We start from the raw sequence: 9346 nt of genomic DNA on the forward strand, positions 1-9346 counted from the left end.
TGTTTGCCTTTCACTACAAACCCATATAGAAAATTTTCTTTTTCACATTACTTAGGTCAGAAACATATACTCGGTATTGCCAAGAACCCAACTATTTTGCTTAGAGTAATTCTTCTATGTGTATATTCTTAACATACCATTGGAACAACAGTGTAAACAATTTTTATAGATTTAGTTCTGACATTTGAACATATTCAAGTTCATCAATTCCCATAGACCCACAGGTGCACAAAAACTTACTCAGCTGTTTTGACAAAAGCATAACCATTGCTCTTGTCATATTCTTGGCAGAAGTAAGAACGTTTCAGAATCATCATCATTCACTATTCTGCAAAATTTACTGGAAAATACTAATGCAAATATTCTGCTCTACAGAAGTCAGATATTCAAAAGCGTATGTTGATATAACAATGCAAAATATATCATCCATGCATATTATGACATTACAAAAGGAAATTTTTAAAAGTCTACTTTTTTCTTGACTCTTCTTCTGCATGAAGTGCTAGTCTAATGGGAGGTTTTGGGGGCAACACATTAGTATGGGCTGACTCATACTATATTCAAGTACTATGCACCAGAATAATCATTCTACCAGTAATTTTATGTAGTGAGTGCACCTCAACACATCATGCATTTGCAGTATTAGTTTACTTCTACAATAATAAGTCGTTAAATAATATAAATATTTTCGATGTGCATTTATAAAGGCACAACTAGGCTGAACTGGCCGACAAGAAGGTGCTCAAATGCCACGGAAGGGCAGAGCTTACTGAAATAAGCTATTGCAGTCACAGATTCTTCTGCTGATCTTGTAGACTTTGGAGGAAAGCATAACTGATTATACTGAAGGCCAAGTCCTCTTCCCTTTTCACTGTGAGGACATTGACAATAAAAAAAAAAATCTCAGTGAGGAGTCTTTCAGCGCTCTCAGAATTAGTTCACTAGTCATACTTTTTCTGTGAGCCAAACTGAGTCACTTAAATGAATGACTGCTTGGTAGTCAAAGAAAAATTTGAAAGGTACAGAGCAGAGAAAACAGAAAGACATGGGAAGTGGCATTCTCATTTTGAGAAAGCTTCAACGAATCATCTTCTCTGATTAAAAAAAAAAAGCTATCTGTGCGACATTTGGCAAAAGATATATTGTTAATAAGGCAACGTTGAGTTTTTACACTTCAAAAGCAACAAGAGATTATTTAAAAGCAGCAATTTCTTGTAGCAGGTGAAGTAGCTCATTTAAAAAAAATGTATTTGAGTGTAATGACCTAATTAGGGGAATTTCTCCACAGACAGAGGCTGTTCTGATGTAAGTTGATGGGAAAACCCAGCTGGCTTGAATACTGCAAGATCAAGACCTAAATGCTTATGAAAGTGTGTGGTTCAAGGAAAAAAAAATAATCAGAAGACTGGGAGTTTCTGTCCTTCTGACAAACATATATTGAATACAATCATACTAATTTCACCGTTTCTCAGTTAAAAACTTTCCAGGATTAGTCATACTTAGTAACTACAAAACAAATTCAGAACTGCCAACACTACTCTGTTGAACTTCAGTTACTGAAAGTACTCCACACATTTCATCTTTGTTAGAGAAGAGAATAATTAAGAGGCATCATGTAAGAGCTTTTGTAGTATCAAAAGCCAAAGCAAGAGATCAAATTATCCAATAAGGAAACATATTTAGATTAACACCACAGTATTTGTCTTGATTACTCATTTTTTAGAGGGCACTAACATAACATACTATATAGTCCTGTATTGTTACCCATCATTTTCAAGTGCATCAGTAAACTGCAAGAATACCTTCCAATATGTGGGATATGTTAAATTTGTTCCCTAAGAAAAAGCATGCCAAGAAACACATTCAGCATGGAAGCATGCTTGATGCTGCAACTGGTACTAGAACATTGTTTCTCTTTTAACCCTTCAATAAAACATGAGGAACTTTTTCATTAACACAACCTACAGGAAGTTAACAAATTCTGAATAAGCTTGAGCAATACCTATTAGCATTTTGGCTTGTTGTTTCTTGTCACCCTTCAGAGAACTACATACAGACTCTCACAGTGAAATAATCCACTCCACACACTTTATTAATGTTAACATAGCACAATAAAATTTTAGGTAATTAAGATTAATATGCTGTTCAACAAGTAACATGGAATTTCATACTACAACTTACAGTAATTCTTTATAGTTCACAATACCCTCACAGCAAAATCAAAATGGACCAAAAACTGCCCCAGCATTGTTATGCAAGAGCTTGATTTTCTTCTTGCTGGTCACCCTGAAAAGTAACACAATGATAACAGTTACAATATGACATTCAAATATCTAAATATGAAATATGTTTGCATTGTTTTCACAAAGTATGTCTAGCTAAGTATGTTCCCCTAATATAATCTTCTAACTTTGAAATAATGGAAAATATTACAAAAATTCCATTTGTGCTTTTGTATGCGCAATACGTATAATCAGACCGACATCTTACATTTTATGATGTATACACATAGGTTTCACTATAGTGAAATACAGATCAACATTTAGCATTACAATAAAGTAAATTATTTAATTGTCTTAAGACTAACCACTCAATCTTCATTTTATGTAAGGACAAGCAGTGTTACACATTCACTTTCAAGTTACATTAGTGAAATAACCACAGACTGTGGTTTGTTGGGGGTGGTGAGGCGTTTTTTTGTTTTGGGGGAATTTTTTTTTTTTTTTTTAATTAAAAACAAACTGTGAACACTAAAGACCAAAACCAGTACATGCAGAATCTTTTAGTTCAATTAAGAATTATTATTTTATACTTTGGCCAGACTTAGAGAGTCTGAATGCAGACTAGTCAAAACAAAGCATCAAAAATCAATTAGTTGGTAGAGCACAGGAAGCTGTCCTACTAAGCAGGTTATCACTTTTTTTCTTTTAAATGTAATTTAAGTTTTACTTTCCTTCTTGCTAAGAAACTCCTCAGCTGTTCACACTGGTGTCATGGTAAGTCTTCACCATTAACAGCTTGCTGGACTTTTTCTCAAGATTGTTTATTTTCTCTCCAAGTTAGGGAATTACACCTTACAACTGCCTTGTCTGGGCAGTAATCACACAGCTTTTCAGACAACAGATTGCTTAAGGGAAGTTCTGCAATACAGACTCTTCCAAGATCCCACAATTGTAAGAAAAGCTATATAGCAAAAATTGTTATAAAAGGAGTTGCTGCTACCATTTTAGGAGAGACAGGAACTGAAGCTGAAGCCTACCTTCGAAGTCGGGGCTTCCCAACTAATCATTTACTACTGACTGACACCAACTCATCCTACAGGTTTCAGTCTTCCTCACCAAACTGCTGTGACACTTTTGAGTATTTATTTTGTATTTGTATTCTGTTTCATTTCTTAGTGAATTCAAGACACAAACAGATACATTCCATAATCAAATCCCAGGAAAGCCAGTTTTATCATGAGAATCTGTCTCATTAATAAAGGTACAGGTAAAGTAGTTTTTGAATCTCTATCACTCAAATACTGCAGAAGTAAAAGAATCCCAAACTCCCCAAAGCTTCCTCAAAAAGCCCTATTCAACTACTTTGACTCATCATCCTTCAATCTTAATGTCCGAGTAAATAACAAACATTAAAGAAAAAACAATACATTGTTTATTATCTGCTTCGACAGTTTTGTACTTGTTACATGTAAGCCAGAAAAATAATTTAATCTAGCTCGGTTAGTATTCTAATGTTAAAGTTGGAAGTCAATAACAGAAGAAGCATTAGAGAGGAACCGAATGTATTTAGAATCCTAACTGGACATGGTTCAGTAACACTTCCCTTTGGCTATGCCCTGCTAATAATACTTTAAATCAGATTTCCATACATTCTTTTCTTCCTGCGTTAATTCAACATTCCAACTCTTCACAATAGCCAGAACTCAAAAAAACATACCATTTCACCTGGCAAGAATCTTGAAATCCCTGCTACTTGACTCCCTTGCTGGTTCCCATCAACTTAATTCTCTACAATAGTAGCAATCTCTGAAAGCTATCACCATCAGGCAAGACTCCAAAAACAAGACAGAAACCAAATATTAAAGCCACTGATGAAGCAGGTGAGTTTAGGTGTTGTTGCTCCATTATCTTTGATATTTCCAGTTCCTTAACAGTTACTGCTTAGCCAACCTACAACTAGACTAGGTAGTAAAAGGCCTAGAATACAACAGCTGCTCCATGACTGTAAATTCTGAATTTGTTAATAAAGCACGTTCAGCAAGACTTTGTTCTTTTCCTGGCCCTTATATAGCAGCATAGAATGAAAAGACGTACTCCATAAGGCCCAAAACAATAACAGCAACAGGAAAACACGACACCCAAATGCCTGGAAAGCAGGAAATACCTGCCTTCATCTCCACCCTTCAATAGGAAGTGCAGTACCACACCTTTAAAAACAAGAAAAAAAAAAGTATACATTAACATAACCACTGTTCCTTTCTGAAAGGAAACCACTATTTTCTACAACAATTTAGAATGTTGCCCACCCATCTAAAAACACCAAGCTAGTAATTGAGTTTAGTCTCACTTTTAAGACACAAGTTCAGCTACCAACATGACTTTGGACAAATCACTTGACCGCTGTATGGGTATCCCACAGCTAATGAGAATCCCTCAATAACACCATCAATCTACCTCACTGCTATACTGTGAATGAAAAACCAACCCAAAAGCATTACCAGTGATGTGGTGTTCCGTCACTAAAACACAAGACAATTATTTTCCTCACAGAGAGGCTATACAACTACTCCTGGTAGATAAATATTCCCTAGAATAACATAGTATGCCCTAGGACGTCTGTCCCATAAAACTCTTTATTTTTAAATCTCTTTATTCTTAGACAGCTGTAATTTCTTAGCTTTATACAATTACCACTGCATACATGCCTGATCATTTGTCCAGCATTTTACATATTTGGTATGATATAGCATCTTCACCTAGATATCATAAGACTGTAACAAAGCATCATTTACCTTACCTTTTAGGGTAATAGAAGGTTTTTCTCGTACCAAACAACTTTTCACAATATTTCTCACATGTCAGAAGGCTGAAATAAGCAACCAGTTAAGAACAAACCCTCTGTCTCACCTGTATCAAATCAGTCCCAGGAATTCAATTACTGCTGCACTCCAAACTAAAATTATATTGCCAGAGAAAAATGCTATTTTGAAGAATGTACTTGAATTTGTCAGCTTCATCAGCACTGGTATTTATTTTCTCCTGACCTAGCTTCCAAGACTTCTTCTGTGCCATAGAATTGCTTTCAGAACCCCAGCTTGTTCACCTACTAAAATCAAAAGTAAGAAGAATTAGGAAAGTCACAAGCAAAACCACAGTGGAAAACGAGAATCAGACAAACATGCTACATGCATTACATACTTCACCATATTAGCGAGGGGTTTGGACACACCATGCAATGCCAATGTAATGTCCTAGGTTCTCAGTGTCCCCCTGCACACATTAAAAGATACATTTTTTTAAAGGTCAGATAACTAAGACATGGATGAAATTACAATTATTCAGTAACACTGTTGTGGATAATTGAAACCTAAATAAAGAGTAATGGACAAGCATACCTATTTGAGGCTCCTCTGATCTCAACTGTGAATGCCTCAGTTACTGATGACACTGCAGTAAAAGAAATCAGCAGTCGACTGATGGTGCGGTTGCCTCGCTGAGCACGGCACTATTTTTAGATAGGTTAACACATCACTTTGTATGTAATATCACTCAGTCAACAATGAAACATTTTTCTTTCGAGAAAGGTTAAAGCACATACAATTGCACTTGCCTGGAGACTGTACTACTGTAAAAATCTAACTGCTTATTAAAGTGACTAGAATACATGTAAAGTACTAGTTATTTTTTTGTTCCACTCAGGAATCTTGTATACAATTAAGGAAGGCAGTCACTGAACAAGCAGGTTTGGCTGTGTATACTCTAAGAGTCTTACAAGTTTTCCAACATCTCTCTCAGATTCTTGCCTCGGCACTGGACCAACCATTATAGACCAAGCTGGTTTTAGATAACGACTCAGAGCATGAATGACATGAGTTTCTAATAACAAAATTAAACGTGATAATAAAATCAATGCAAAATATTTTCAAATGCAAAACATGCAAAAAACCATAGTATCACTAACGTGTCATCTGTTTCTGTTGACAAGCAGTCACACGGCATCTCTCTCTCTTCTTTCACAGTTACAATTCTCACATCTCCAAGGTCAGAACAAATGGAATCTTTAGACAACTGGTCATCATTGTCATACCTGCAAAAACAACCCACATTGTTAATGGAAACATGTCTTCTGCAAAAAAGTTTTGCTTCTATTTCATCTAGACTAGTATTATGTGCTCAACAATACAAACAACAAAACAAATACATAAGCTGTTCCACAAAGGATATCCAAAAATCTTCCATTTTAACAAAATTAGCTGCGTACTTCCCTCTTTCTTATATAACTTCTGCCCCACTTTTTTTTAAATGTGAGCTACAGTCTTTCAAGTATTATTAAAAAAAAAAAAAATTCACCTGCCCTTCACATATAAAGAGAGTATGCTACTAACGTTCCATCAGCTGCTATTAAAGAAGTGCTGCCTGACAATGTTCTCTCTTCTTTCACAGTAATTCTTCTCACACCCTCAGGGAGGGAACAGACTGGAGCTTTTGACAATGGGTCATAGCTGTCATACCTAGAAAGAAAATACACAGCTGGTATTAATGCCAAGAATTATTTACTTGGTATTAGTAAACAGGGGAGTACTGTGATGTCTACTCACAAGTCCAGTAAAAACCCTGCAACTTCTGCGTCATTTCTGAAATCCAGCTTCTCCTTAAGTGTCAACCATCGGTCAATATGATTTCCCACATAAATCCTTGTTTTCCCCCTTCTTCGATCAAGACTTTGCTTCCTCTTCTTCTTTTCCAGAAAAGATAACACTGGGGGCCTTCCACATCTCTTTGCTGGCAGTGACATTGTAAGCCTAGAAATAAAGGAGAGACTATTTAGTGAGACTCAGAGCAACAGATTAGATACCTCAGTGTTCCGAACCATCCCGGCAGACACTGTCTGCCAAACACCGTAAGCCTTTTACGCCTACGGAGTCAAGAACCTAAACCGCGATAAAGGAAAGCGGCTCACAGCAGACGCGGCACCCGCCGCTCCGCCGACCGAGGAGGTGAGAGCCCGCCGGACGACGGCTCCGCTCACCCCCGCCCCCCGTCTCTTGAGGAGGCGGCGGCTGGCAACGCGGCCGTTTCCAGTCAGGCCACGGCGACGGGCCACGGCGACGGGCCCCGGGACGGCGCCACCTCACACCGCCCCTGAGGGGAACACCCCCTCCCCTCCCCTCCCCTCCCGTCCCCGCCGCGTCCCGACCCTCCGGCCCGCCCCGGCAGCGCCCCGCCGCTCGCCCCCGGGAAGGCGCTGGGCTCGCTCACCCGCCGCGCCAGCGCCCCGCCACACCGGCAGCGACGGAGATAAACACGGGGCACGTGACCGGCGCGCGGTCATGACGCGCGGCTGGCGTCACGGCAGCCCCGCCGCCCGCCCGCTCCTCCTGCCGCGCCTTCCCCGGGCTCGCTGCCTCCTCCCGCCGGCGGCCGCTTCCCCGGGCGGAAGGCGGGACTCGGGGCGACGCGGCGCGTCCGCCCCCACCTGACGGCGGGGAGCTCACGGGGTTCATCGGCACGGGCCGGCCGCCTCCCGGTGAACTTGCCCCGCCGGCTTCGCGGCCTGGCGTAGCGTTCGTTCTCTGCGCCTGGGACGAGGCTCGTGTCAGTCAGCAAGGCTCGTTTGCAAAGGTCGAGTACCGGTTCTGAGGAAACTGGTTAAAAGCCTTTTTTAAAATGTTACAACGTCCGATTAACTACCGTCGCTTCTGCTGAAAGAACGTTTAGGGATACCGAGGTAAAAAACGGTATCTGCAAGTTACTGAAGCCGAGAGGAGGCAGGTAACGCAATACATTTTTGCATATCCATTTAATAGCAAACTTCAGTGAGTGTGTTACAAACAATAAAGAACACACTGTTTTCCCAAGAAACAATTCCCAGTATGAATTGCAAAAATACCTGTTTACCTTCTGAAAGGCCAGATTCAGAGACAAAACTAGAATTTTCCTCTGAAGAGCAGAAAATGTTTGAAATTTGACTTACATGTTGAAAGGGAAATATTGAATCAGTGGCATAAGGAAAAAGAAAATGCAAAGTAAATTTGGAATCCATGTTGTCACAATGTACTGTAACGCCAACACTGTACACGGCATGCATTCTACCAGCTTCTTGGCACCTCCACACACTTACATACGCTGCATTTTTAAATAAATGACTAAAAAGACAGACCAAGTTAGCTAGCAATATTTACGGATAATTTTCTCTAAACAACGAGAGGGACAATCAGCTTGGCAGATTCACAGTAGCAAGTTAGCTTAAAAACTAATAGATGACTGAAGGCTTATAGAAACTTTTATTTGCATCTGCTGAATAACCAAAACAAAATCTTTTGTTTGGTTTTTGTCCAACATGTAAATAACTTGAAAATAAAGAACTGAAGAAAAAAAAGCCATCATGTCCTGAAATACATTTCACTATCTTTTATCATTTACAACAACAGTATGCGACCATATTTTCATGACACGTTTTAGTGTGTGAGTTAATAGAGAAGTAAGGTTTAAAAGAATTATCACAGCATAATTATAGGTTCTCTCAAAATAGCACAAATTCTCAGTGATACATGTATGTAAAGACAATCCCTTGTATTTTACCCTTTTCATTTAAATATGAGATAATTCCTGGAAAACACATACCTGGTGATACTGTTTCCAAGTAAACAGGAATATTTAAGAGGCTTTTCATACTTATTTCTTCTGATTACCTTCACAAATGTAGGTATTGTCTGTGTAAATAGATACACATTCCAAATAATGGAACTGTGGTAACCACTAAAAGCTGTTGTGTGCTTGTAAGTTCCTGTTTATCTTGAAATCACAAAGCTGCTGGGAGAAGCAAGGGGGTACTAACAACATTTATTTCTACCAAGTAATTCTGAAATAAAAGCAAATACACAGCAACTCACCTTTTATGCTAAGTCAGTAAGTTAACCAAACTCCTGCTGCTATGCATGCTAGTAAAGTTAAAAATAGCATTTAAAAATAAAGGTGTGTGTCTGTGTTCTCAATAATGAATGAATAGATAAGAAAAAAAGCAAAGCTTTTAAGTTACTGTATCTTGCTGTATTTGTGGGTTTTTTCTGTTCCTCTCATTAAGGAGGTCTGCTAGCCAGTATTAATTTTTCCAGCTTCAGCTG

Source organism: Buteo buteo, chromosome 13 (genome assembly GCF_964188355.1).
Source record: "Buteo buteo chromosome 13, bButBut1.hap1.1, whole genome shotgun sequence".
NCBI classification, from domain to species: Eukaryota; Metazoa; Chordata; class Aves; order Accipitriformes; family Accipitridae; genus Buteo; species Buteo buteo.